General features: G+C 34.8%; 1 long non-coding RNA gene across 1 annotated transcript; it reads left to right on the top strand.

The window, feature by feature from the left end:
* Nucleotides 1-7,166: 7,166 nt before the first annotated feature.
* On the top strand, nt 7,167-8,136 carry LOC129744448 (uncharacterized). The gene is made up of 3 exons (XR_008736915.1): nt 7,167-7,261; nt 7,348-7,765; nt 7,838-8,136. It is a non-coding gene; the product is annotated as an uncharacterized LOC129744448 (long non-coding RNA).
* The last annotated feature ends 5,873 nt before the right edge of the window (nt 8,137-14,009 follow it).

Raw genomic sequence — 14,009 nt, 5'->3', positions numbered from 1 at the left:
GAGGATCAGCTCGAAACTTGTTCCCTGTGAGGACCAAAAGCTCTGAGAAGCAATCTTTCCCTGTGAGGACCTTGTTGTATTAAAAATGGAAGGCTCTGTGAAGCCATTAGTTTTCCTTTTGAGGATGAGAAGCTCCAAGATTCTCCTATGGATCCCTGTGAGGACTAAAACCTTTGAGAAGCAACCTTTTTCCCTGTGAGGATGATAGGCACCAATGAGACGTTAATTATCTCTGTAAGGATGATGAAGCGCTTATAATTATGGTAAGCCCCTTGAGGTGAAGAGACCCCAAAAAAAAATTTGCAGTTATCCCCAAGAGAATAAGAAGCTAGAAGTTTTTGAGATTTGCGACAGAAGCTTTTGAGATTTGCGACAGAAGCTTTTGAGATTTGCGATAGAAGCTTTTGAGATTTGCGACAGAAGCGATCCACAGTCCCTGGGAGAATGGTGAAGATTCCTGCAGGATAAACACATCCTAGCTGATTTGAAATAGTCGTAGAATAGTCAGATGATGTCACATTAGGTCAGTTTTTTTATTCTGAAATGAAACTGAATAACAAGTTTGGAGATGCGAATCGTAAGTCTTGTATTGCGAAAATTTTATTTTAGATGGTACACATGATTAAGATTCTAGGCAAAGTTTTTTTAACCATAAAGATCAAAATGTTTTATCTGAATTTGAATCTTCATTTTCAATTAAAAATGACCGTGAAGTTAAATCTGTAACGCAATTCCTATTTTGAGAATTAAATTTCAATGTTATATCAAGTAACGAATGATTATACTGTTACTATCTGAAGTGATTGTTATGATTCCTATGATATGTATAAACCAGGTTGGCTGATAATCATAATCCCTTCAAAAGCTGAGAAGCAATCTTGTGGCCTGAGAGAATGTTAGGCTTAAATGGAATGTATATTATACATTATACATGAATCTGAAACTTTTTAATAACCCCATTGACATAAAGAAGCTCCGAGAAGCTATCAGCAAACCCCAAAAGGATAAAATGTTCTGAGAAGCTTTTGAGATTTACGACAGAAGTGATCCAAAGTCTCTGTGAGGAAGGTTTCTGCGGGATGAACAAACCTAACCGATTTAAAACAGTTCGTAGGAAAGCTATAACTATTTGCTTGATAGATGAAGGCAACTCTATAACAAGTTTGGAGATGCGAGAATGCGAAAGTTTGGAGATGCGGAAATCTTGATTACTAAATTTTAAGTTTTTATATGGTTGACATGATTAAGATCCTATTCTGAGTTCTAGAACACAAAGAATAAAATCTCTCAGCTGACTTTGAATCTTTAATTCGGACTTCAAAAATCGTGTAAATAAATATTTTACGCAAGCCCTTGCTAAAAATGAAATTTCATCTGACTATAAGGTCTGAAACAGCAATCTAAGCTGAACCTTGGAACCTATGTTTGAAATAAAAATAAAAAGAAAATACAAGTATTGCCCATCCGTTAAAGTCTATGAGTCATGTGTTATATCAAACAATGTTATGATCATTGATAATAACGACTAAAGGCGATTTCGATCCCTGTGGGGTTGGATCTGATTCCTATGAGATGTATAAATTCGGATGGTTGATAATAACTCATAGTAAGGATAAAATATACAGGGCCGATGATCCCTGTGAACAAAGATTTGGAAGACTCATTACATTTCTGTGAAAATATAAAAAATATGTGGCAAGGTGAAGTTATGAAGTGGAGACGTATATGAAAAAAATATTTTTTTCAGTGAAGATTTTAGGCTACGAGAAACCATTTGTAATTCTTGTGAGGATAAAATGCTTTTCGAAGCTTATTGATCCCTGTGACGATACAAACATAGCTCTGAAAAGCACCATTAGTTTCTGTGTGAATTACACTGATACGTAAATAATCCTTGGGAGGATGAATATTCCAAGTAATTTTAAAATTCCCCGTGAAGATAACAAGCTCCGTGAAGCATATTGCATTCAACTGTAATTAATCCCTGTGAGGATCGAAGAAAAGTAATCGTTCCCGAGATAATAAGCGCTCCGAGAAGCTGTTGATTTCAGCATGATTCCTATGAGGATGATTAAATCAATGTGAGGATAATTCTTACCCCTGTGAGGATGGTCGCAATCATGAGGAAGCTGGAATAAAATTATATTGAAATTGAGATCACTGCTACAAAGATATTAGCGAACATCTTATAAGACTTCACAGGACTTATTATTTTCTTTGAAGGATTACAATCCCCCATTTGGTAAATCGGAAATATGATTAATAGCACTTCTGAGATAATGAAGCTCTGCAATGCATTCAGAATTTGCGACTAAAAGCGATACAAGGTGATGGTGATGTGTTCTTACGGGATGATCAAACCCCTTCATAGATAAAATAATGCGTTTGATTAGACATATTTAATATTATTGATAACTTATGTGAATTGTATAAACACGACTATATGAGTATTGTATAAGATTACTCGAAAAGCATTTGTGCTTATCTTTATCAAGAAAATCTAGTATTTCAGACCAAGCAGAGGATGAAAATTTTGCCTGTAAATCAATTCTTTGATTCGGAAAAAGGACTTTATGAGAAACATAAGTTTTGAATTTCATAACTTCAAGTTTTGACTGGTGTAACATAATTAAGATTCTAGACTGAGTTTTTAGAACATCAAGACTTACCTGAGTTTTAATCTTCAATTTGCATTTAGAGAAGATTGTGAGATTCAATCTTTAACTAGGAGGTTTGAGACTGCAATCTTAGATTCAATCATAAAATCTATGCCTAAAATCCAAAAATGGACATGATGTCATGTAATGTATGAGTACGTTTATTTTAAAGACTAAAAGAACTCATTTTAGGAAAATTATACTTCCAACGGCAGTATAAACCTGGCAAGTGGATAATTCCTCATAATAAGTATAAAACCTCCACAATATTGTTGATGATCCCCGTAAGCTTTGGGAACGAATTCTAATGAATAAAAACATTAGAAAGACTGAAAGAATAGAAAATTATGTGGTAGACAAAAACGGGCAGAAAATGTTTGACCAACTTGCCTTAGTCGAGAAAAATGAGTTTAATTAACAAAATTTGACACTTCACATGTTAAACTTTCAATATCTATATATAAAAATAAATGTTACTTCTATGATCGATGACGAAATTTGAATATTTGGTAGTCTGGCTGGAGAAGTTTGAATTTGAAACTACATATGAACATATGTTAGATTAAACAGTACAATTTTCTACATCTAATGAAAAACACCTGAATTAGAAAAAGTTTACACAATTGTCCACCTTAATATTTGGATTTAGCATTCAATGATGTGGAAACTTGATTTTATTAAGGTGTGATTATGCTGAACAAGAGACATCGATGAAACAGTTTTACGTGGTATACGAAACACAAGTGTAAATGTTAAGAATACAATGCGAGTGTAACTATTCGGTTGTTATGAACAAAATGTAGGACTTATTCAAATGAGTTGATAAGTTTGAGAATTGAATTAGAAGACGTTCGACAGATGTTACAGGTTTGAGGACATAAAAGAATGTGATTTTTACGTTAACGTTCAGACTTAATGCTTTTTTGATGGTTACGAAATCCGACAGATGTGCTACAACTAAGTCTGCTAAATAATCGCCTTGAAAAACGAAAGGTAATCATTTGCTCAAAGATGAACACATCCAGGATGGCAGAAGTGATCCTATCGGTGTTGCCTCATTGGTCATTGATTAGTTCAGTTTCGAAATTGCAGATGACTACTGAGGATACATTTTTAGAGCTTGCTGGGAAACTAGGTAGTAGACAATAAAGCGTCTTGATAATGATTCCTGAAATTAAAAAAAATGTTTTGTACCTATAGTACTTAAAATATTATCTAATTCGGATATCAAATAAGAGTAGTAGTTAGTGAAAGATATAAATTAGATGAGTCAGCACGTTTTCTAAGTCTAATTGTAATGTCAACACTGTAATATGGTTTTTATTCTCTTTGTAAATTACGTTGTGGAAACTCGTTGTACATGCAAAGAATGTTAGCTGACCTGATTTCGAGAGTAGCGAGTTGGAACAAACAGATTGAGTCACACATCAATCAAAAAGATTCCCCGTTGATTTGAACGATCCATTTTTTGAGGCAGCATACAGCAATTTTGTCAGCAGCAGCAGTAATGTATGAAGACATGTTCAGTTTATTCCACGCCTTCGAAAAAATTCTATGTTTCGTCCAGAGAAGATTGGCAATCTTAAAAACGTTGCGAGAAGGTTCGAATGTCCTCTTATCAAACATCGATTGGAACTGAAGATGACACCTCACCATCTGGATAGCTGGTTTCGGAAGCCGCTGCATTTTGAAGTTTTGGCTGATGTCTTTAGCTCAAGGGACCAAGAATCTAGTAGTGATTTACCGGATGTCCAGCCGCTCGACTAATTGAATCGGGTTAAGTTAGATGAGTAACGAATTCCGATAAAATTGGGATGAAGGAGTTTAACTTGGTATACGGTGAATTCTAACGAGTTGATAAACAGACAAAATTAGTTTTCAGATGTAAATACGTTACAATCGTTATTTGCGTTACACATGGAAATACACGATCCGTTAGACTGTGCAACTAAATAAATAAAATTTAACCAGTCATTGGATTATTCAGTTTTTAGCTCTGTTCAATCCATAGTAGTGCGAATCATGAACGAAATTCTGAAAATTATTTTTAATAGATTTTCTTAACGAGCTGTAAAAAAAAAATGTCGAATGATATAGAAACTAAAGTGGCGAATAAAGTATGATACGTTTAGCTTAGTTTAGAGAATAACTATGTTAAAAAAAAAAAATTGTTATGAAATATAAAAATCTGTTGATTATAACTTCCCTATGTCTTAATGTGATACGTTTACCGGCTTTGATTTGGCTTTATTGAAAACGGTATTGGCTAGCCCATTACATATGTGTATTTTAGCTTACATAAGGAGTAGAGGAGGAGGTGAATGTAGTGAATAATAGTAATAAATGAATTATATTGAAAAAAATAGAAATGATGTTCAACATAGAATCTACTTGGTAATTTGTATCAGTGTACAGAATGGAGAAATGCTAGTTGCAAAAGAGAAATAGCAAGTTGCACGTTATTCGAGAGAGAAATAGTATACATACGAGTATATAAAATGGGAGAAAGAGAAAGAATGTTGAACGGAGTATAATGTTATGAAAAGATGTTTCCTTCTTCAGTTTGAACAAGATTGAATTAGGCTATGGTTGTCAGGCGTGTTTCGCTGCAGTTTACGGTGAGTGAAGTGGTGAAGATGCGGAAGGTCTGTATTCTGAGACCGTCGGTTACGACAAAAATGGCCGTAACCGACGGTCTCACTGCCTATCTTTCAAACCATTCCATTACGCTTTCCTCCAACTACCAAGGAACACATTCAACAACCGTGCTCTAATTCAATCTTTTTCAAACTGATTTTCTGATCTCGTTTTTACAGACTTGTACCTATTTGACACTCTTTCTCTCTTTTTCTCCTTCATTCAAATACTCATAATTTATAATCATTCATTTTCTTTCTCTCTTTCTCTCCACATGAGTACTCATCTTTTTATCACTGGTATTTTTTTTTGCACTGATATAAACTATCATTTCCTTTTTACCATACACATCAGATTTATTTGTCTATCCTATATATTCTTTTCATTTATTATTTATTACTTCTATTCACTACATTCACCTTCTCCTCTACTCCTTATATTGCACTCTACCACAAAGTTTGATCTGCAAAATCAGTGTCAATTATGTACAGGCCTACGTGTTGACCGGATATTCATCCACAGAACGTCCATCAAGTTTCCTCGAAGCCGCTTCCATGGATTTTTTTTTTTTTTACAATCTCCCTATCAACCATGGAATTGAAATCATGAGAGAATTCTTTGCATTTGGAATGGTAATGATTAAAATTCCACAACTGCTTCTAACATTTCAACAATTTGCAACAATTAGCATATTTTTACTGTTTCTGAGTACTGGTTTCTCTCATTTGAACTCAAACCTTCTAATTTTTCTAACGAATTGCCAAAAATTACCACACATTCAATCATTGGCTTCACAATTTGGGTGATCATTGACTAATTTTCTCTCTTCATTTTATTAAAATTTTTGTATCATTTTTTTTTTTTTTTTTTTTGGCAAAGTTGCTTTCTACATCGATATAGGTTATATCTCACAATGTATAGTATAGATACAATATTTTAGATATTGTCATACAATTTTACAATATATACAGCGCCAACTTCTGTTTGATTTAATTTTGTGCGCATAGCTGTGACTCTAAAGCATTAACAACTAAGTTGTAGGTTACAACTTTTATTTTTTAATTAGGTCCATACGTTTCATTTGCAACGGATCATAAGTCGTTTTACAAGTAATTTTTTTCTTGGACATCTGTAAAAGAATTTGTGCTTATGTTAGTTTTCTTCTATCGCTGAGTTTATGGTAATGAGAACGACTCAATTCGTCCTGAATCATGCAAAAATCGCAGTTTAGAAAGTTACTAAATATTGCATAATTTTATTCTATCGTTACTTCTGAATCTTACTATTACACGTTTCTTATTTTCTTCTCTCATTTGAACTGCAAATCCTAGTGCAACAACTAAAATAAAGTGTGTTCTAAGTTATTTGTTACTAGACATTTTTACTTTTTTTATGTAAATCGAATTTTTCGTGATTATTGCACAACGAAAAAAAAAATTCTAGAACCCCACCTAAATCTTATTATTTCACGGTTCTTATTTCCTCAACTCATATCGAAAAATATTCGATTTCCCACATATTTCCGTAAGCCATCCACCAAGAATACGAAAAAAGAGATCGATCTTGCTTAACTTCTTTTGAATCTACTAGAGAAATAAATTGTATTCATTGTTATTTTTGAATAATTTTAGTTTTTTCAAGTCATCTCTCTGAATGTTATACATGTGTAATTAACGAAAGTCGAAGAATACTATTTTCAGTCATAATATTCCATAACTCACTTTCATGATTGTCATTACCCATTTTGAAAAGTAGAAAACTAACCATCACCACCGCGTAAATATTAACGGTGCTTGAGTGTATTTAAACTATCGTGCATTCTCAAGTATAACATGCGTAACGTGTGTAACGTATTTACATAAATATTGGATCTGTCAAGTTCCGCGCAAGTTTCTAAAAAAATAGAATTTCCCCCTACAAATAATTTATTCCGTAATAGAACCCTCAGCTTCAGATGCAACAAACAGGTTAGTCTTTGGTTTGTCTAGTTGCTAGTGGAATCGCATGTTACCATTTTCGCGTACCATATTTTCAAAAACAAATCTCATTAAAGGAACTCAGTTGCAATAATTCTTTTAAAAGCACCACTTCATAAGCCTTCAACAACTCGCATGATGCCGCACACGAATAACAAACTACAACATATTGCAACGAATCGTCGTTTCCCAAAGTCTGCTGAACTCGCGACCCGAGTCATATGGAATTCATATGATAATGTGGAATCTACAACACCATGTGACTCCATTTATGTACAAGCTTCGAGTGTCCAGATTCTGCAATTGTAAGAAATGTGAAAAGGAAAATGTACTTTGCCATGCCATTGAATCTATCGGTAAAGTTCTGCTACTGGTGCTGGTTATAGGGAACCGAATTGCTATAACTTGATGGATTTTATAGTCAACTAAATAATACCTTTCATTCATAATCCGTTCATTGGTTTGATCTACCATTCTACAAATTCCGGAAACAAGGTCAGTTTTTTAAAACAAAACTATTTCAAATAATAGAAACAAATATTTAATTATGACCCGCTTCTCTTTCAGTTCATCGTAAATTAAGGCAATTATTATACTTGTCTCCCAATGAGCCATCTATGCATATAACAGCAAAAAATGAAAACCAACAGCCGGTCACCCTTTCTGAGTATTCCTGCATGCTACCTACATATTTAAAACTGTTTCATCTAAAGGACCTACATTTTCTTCGCTATCAAACTTGGCTCAGAGTTGCCAAGACCTCTGTTCTCTAGGTCATTTGCATCATGCAACTGAACGAATCAATTGTTGGACGAATAGTTTCAAGTCGTGTAGATTGGTCAAACCACGGTGTGGCCGTTACTAGCAACGGGCTTCCTTACATCCTCAACATTATTTTTGGAAGCTGCTACAATCGTTCCACTCAAAGTTTATAAGTAAACCCTCGCTGGAGCGACGGTTTGTTTCAACTCTAACTCAATTCTAGCGGAATAAACCGTGCTACATTAAGCATCAGAAAAGATTTCGGTCAATGTCATTGCTATTAAGTACCATGACCGAGCAGTACAATCTATTTCCATTGATTCTTGTAGAACTATTTGATACATGGCTTCAAAATGTTGCTGATTTGAATGGTTTGCTTTTGCCTTCAAATTTATATACACATCTCTAATAACAAAAAAAGACTCACTTCGATTTGGCAAAACTGGATTTTGTCAAACTGCACATTTGTCAACAACGATCTTATGAAATCATCGATAGAAGTATTATTTGTCTGCAGTCTGCGTATCAAGTTTGGTACAGCACATCATAAACGAGACATTCACCCAAAAGCTTTTGATAGAACGAATAAGGTCGGAGATGAACCTTTGGTATCGTGAATTTCGTTCATGATTCGCACTACTATGGATTGAACAGAGCTAAAAACTGAATAATCCAATGACTGGTTAAATTTTATTTATTTAGTTGCACAGTCTAACGGATCGTGTATTTCCATGTGTAACGCAAATAACGATTGTAACGTATTTACATCTGAAAACTAATTTTGTCTGTTTATCAACTCGTTAGAATTCACCGTATACCAAGTTAAACTCCTTCATCCCAATTTTATCGGAATTCGTTACTCATCTAACTTAACCCGATTCAATTAGTCGAGCGGCTGGACATCCGGTAAATCACTACTAGATTCTTGGTCCCTTGAGCTAAAGACATCAGCCAAAACTTCAAAATGCAGCGGCTTCCGAAACCAGCTATCCAGATGGTGAGGTGTCATCTTCAGTTCCAATCGATGTTTGATAAGAGGACATTCGAACCTTCTCGCAACGTTTTTAAGATTGCCAATCTTCTCTGGACGAAACATAGAATTTTTTCGAAGGCGTGGAATAAACTGAACATGTCTTCATACATTACTGCTGCTGCTGACAAAATTGCTGTATGCTGCCTCAAAAAATGGATCGTTCAAATCAACGGGGAATCTTTTTGATTGATGTGTGACTCAATCTGTTTGTTCCAACTCGCTACTCTCGAAATCAGGTCAGCTAACATTCTTTGCATGTACAACGAGTTTCCACAACGTAATTTACAAAGAGAATAAAAACCATATTACAGTGTTGACATTACAATTAGACTTAGAAAACGTGCTGACTCATCTAATTTATATCTTTCACTAACTACTACTCTTATTTGATATCCGAATTAGATAATATTTTAAGTACTATAGGTACAAAACATTTTTTTTAATTTCAGGAATCATTATCAAGACGCTTTATTGTCTACTACCTAGTTTCCCAGCAAGCTCTAAAAATGTATCCTCAGTAGTCATCTGCAATTTCGAAACTGAACTAATCAATGACCAATGAGGCAACACCGATAGGATCACTTCTGCCATCCTGGATGTGTTCATCTTTGAGCAAATGATTACCTTTCGTTTTTCAAGGCGATTATTTAGCAGACTTAGTTGTAGCACATCTGTCGGATTTCGTAACCATCAAAAAAGCATTAAGTCTGAACGTTAACGTAAAAATCACATTCTTTTATGTCCTCAAACCTGTAACATCTGTCGAACGTCTTCTAATTCAATTCTCAAACTTATCAACTCATTTGAATAAGTCCTACATTTTGTTCATAACAACCGAATAGTTACACTCGCATTGTATTCTTAACATTTACACTTGTGTTTCGTATACCACGTAAAACTGTTTCATCGATGTCTCTTGTTCAGCATAATCACACCTTAATAAAATCAAGTTTCCACATCATTGAATGCTAAATCCAAATATTAAGGTGGACAATTGTGTAAACTTTTTCTAATTCAGGTGTTTTTCATTAGATGTAGAAAATTGTACTGTTTAATCTAACATATGTTCATATGTAGTTTCAAATTCAAACTTCTCCAGCCAGACTACCAAATATTCAAATTTCGTCATCGATCATAGAAGTAACATTTATTTTTATATATAGATATTGAAAGTTTAACATGTGAAGTGTCAAATTTTGTTAATTAAACTCATTTTTCTCGACTAAGGCAAGTTGGTCAAACATTTTCTGCCCGTTTTTGTCTACCACATAATTTTCTATTCTTTCAGTCTTTCTAATGTTTTTATTCATTAGAATTCGTTCCCAAAGCTTACGGGGATCATCAACAATATTGTGGAGGTTTTATACTTATTATGAGGAATTATCCACTTGCCAGGTTTATACTGCCGTTGGAAGTATAATTTTCCTAAAATGAGTTCTTTTAGTCTTTAAAATAAACGTACTCATACATTACATGACATCATGTCCATTTTTGGATTTTAGGCATAGATTTTATGATTGAATCTAAGATTGCAGTCTCAAACCTCCTAGTTAAAGATTGAATCTCACAATCTTCTCTAAATGCAAATTGAAGATTAAAACTCAGGTAAGTCTTGATGTTCTAAAAACTCAGTCTAGAATCTTAATTATGTTACACCAGTCAAAACTTGAAGTTATGAAATTCAAAACTTATGTTTCTCATAAAGTCCTTTTTCCGAATCAAAGAATTGATTTACAGGCAAAATTTTCATCCTCTGCTTGGTCTGAAATACTAGATTTTCTTGATAAAGATAAGCACAAATGCTTTTCGAGTAATCTTATACAATACTCATATAGTCGTGTTTATACAATTCACATAAGTTATCAATAATATTAAATATGTCTAATCAAACGCATTATTTTATCTATGAAGGGGTTTGATCATCCCGTAAGAACACATCACCATCACCTTGTATCGCTTTTAGTCGCAAATTCTGAATGCATTGCAGAGCTTCATTATCTCAGAAGTGCTATTAATCATATTTCCGATTTACCAAATGGGGGATTGTAATCCTTCAAAGAAAATAATAAGTCCTGTGAAGTCTTATAAGATGTTCGCTAATATCTTTGTAGCAGTGATCTCAATTTCAATATAATTTTATTCCAGCTTCCTCATGATTGCGACCATCCTCACAGGGGTAAGAATTATCCTCACATTGATTTAATCATCCTCATAGGAATCATGCTGAAATCAACAGCTTCTCGGAGCGCTTATTATCTCGGGAACGATTACTTTTCTTCGATCCTCACAGGGATTAATTACAGTTGAATGCAATATGCTTCACGGAGCTTGTTATCTTCACGGGGAATTTTAAAATTACTTGGAATATTCATCCTCCCAAGGATTATTTACGTATCAGTGTAATTCACACAGAAACTAATGGTGCTTTTCAGAGCTATGTTTGTATCGTCACAGGGATCAATAAGCTTCGAAAAGCATTTTATCCTCACAAGAATTACAAATGGTTTCTCGTAGCCTAAAATCTTCACTGAAAAAAATATTTTTTTCATATACGTCTCCACTTCATAACTTCACCTTGCCACATATTTTTTATATTTTCACAGAAATGTAATGAGTCTTCCAAATCTTTGTTCACAGGGATCATCGGCCCTGTATATTTTATCCTTACTATGAGTTATTATCAACCATCCGAATTTATACATCTCATAGGAATCAGATCCAACCCCACAGGGATCGAAATCGCCTTTAGTCGTTATTATCAATGATCATAACATTGTTTGATATAACACATGACTCATAGACTTTAACGGATGGGCAATACTTGTATTTTCTTTTTATTTTTATTTCAAACATAGGTTCCAAGGTTCAGCTTAGATTGCTGTTTCAGACCTTATAGTCAGATGAAATTTCATTTTTAGCAAGGGCTTGCGTAAAATATTTATTTACACGATTTTTGAAGTCCGAATTAAAGATTCAAAGTCAGCTGAGAGATTTTATTCTTTGTGTTCTAGAACTCAGAATAGGATCTTAATCATGTCAACCATATAAAAACTTAAAATTTAGTAATCAAGATTTCCGCATCTCCAAACTTTCGCATTCTCGCATCTCCAAACTTGTTATAGAGTTGCCTTCATCTATCAAGCAAATAGTTATAGCTTTCCTACGAACTGTTTTAAATCGGTTAGGTTTGTTCATCCCGCAGAAACCTTCCTCACAGAGACTTTGGATCACTTCTGTCGTAAATCTCAAAAGCTTCTCAGAACATTTTATCCTTTTGGGGTTTGCTGATAGCTTCTCGGAGCTTCTTTATGTCAATGGGGTTATTAAAAAGTTTCAGATTCATGTATAATGTATAATATACATTCCATTTAAGCCTAACATTCTCTCAGGCCACAAGATTGCTTCTCAGCTTTTGAAGGGATTATGATTATCAGCCAACCTGGTTTATACATATCATAGGAATCATAACAATCACTTCAGATAGTAACAGTATAATCATTCGTTACTTGATATAACATTGAAATTTAATTCTCAAAATAGGAATTGCGTTACAGATTTAACTTCACGGTCATTTTTAATTGAAAATGAAGATTCAAATTCAGATAAAACATTTTGATCTTTATGGTTAAAAAAACTTTGCCTAGAATCTTAATCATGTGTACCATCTAAAATAAAATTTTCGCAATACAAGACTTACGATTCGCATCTCCAAACTTGTTATTCAGTTTCATTTCAGAATAAAAAAACTGACCTAATGTGACATCATCTGACTATTCTACGACTATTTCAAATCAGCTAGGATGTGTTTATCCTGCAGGAATCTTCACCATTCTCCCAGGGACTGTGGATCGCTTCTGTCGCAAATCTCAAAAGCTTCTATCGCAAATCTCAAAAGCTTCTGTCGCAAATCTCAAAAGCTTCTGTCGCAAATCTCAAAAACTTCTAGCTTCTTATTCTCTTGGGGATAACTGCAAATTTTTTTTTGGGGTCTCTTCACCTCAAGGGGCTTACCATAATTATAAGCGCTTCATCATCCTTACAGAGATAATTAACGTCTCATTGGTGCCTATCATCCTCACAGGGAAAAAGGTTGCTTCTCAAAGGTTTTAGTCCTCACAGGGATCCATAGGAGAATCTTGGAGCTTCTCATCCTCAAAAGGAAAACTAATGGCTTCACAGAGCCTTCCATTTTTAATACAACAAGGTCCTCACAGGGAAAGATTGCTTCTCAGAGCTTTTGGTCCTCACAGGGAACAAGTTTCGAGCTGATCCTCACAGGGATCCATAGTTGCTTCTCGGAGCTGCCAATCTCACAAGGATAACTAATGGCCTCACAGAGCCTTTCAAATTGACTACAAGGTCCTCACAGGGAACAAGATTGCTTCTCGGAGCTTTTGGTCCTCACAGGGAACAAGTTTCGAGCTTTTGATCCTCACAGGGATCCATATGAGCTTCTCGGAGCTGCCAATCCTCACAAGGATAACTATTGGCTTCACAGAGCCTTTCAATTTGACTACAACAAGGTCCTCACAGGGAACAAGATTGCCTCTCAGAGGTTTTGGTCCTCACAGGGAACAAGTTTCGAGCTTTTGATCCTCAAAGGGATCTCGGAGCAGCCAATCCTCACAAGGAAAACAAATGGCTTCACAGAGCCTTTCATTTTAACTACATGTTTGCTTCTCAGGCTTGTGATCCTCACAGGGACCAAAAGGGGTGGGGCTGCCAATCCTCACAAGATAACCCAATGGCCTCACGGAGCCTTCCATCATGACTACAAACACTCGGAGCCCAACACCCTCACAAGAATCTATCAAGTAAACAAGGAACACTAATGGCTTCTCAGAGCCCATCATACAATCACAACTAAAACATTCAATTTCAGCCTCCCAAGTTTCAAGATGGCGTATTCGACTTTCGCAAGCGTTCATCATGTTCCGCCATTTT

This window comes from Uranotaenia lowii, chromosome 2, assembly GCF_029784155.1.
Source record: "Uranotaenia lowii strain MFRU-FL chromosome 2, ASM2978415v1, whole genome shotgun sequence".
Lineage (NCBI taxonomy): Eukaryota > Metazoa > Arthropoda > Insecta > Diptera > Culicidae > Uranotaenia > Uranotaenia lowii.
Note: the sequence above shows the minus strand (reverse complement) of the source record. Positions and strands in the feature narration are given on the sequence as shown.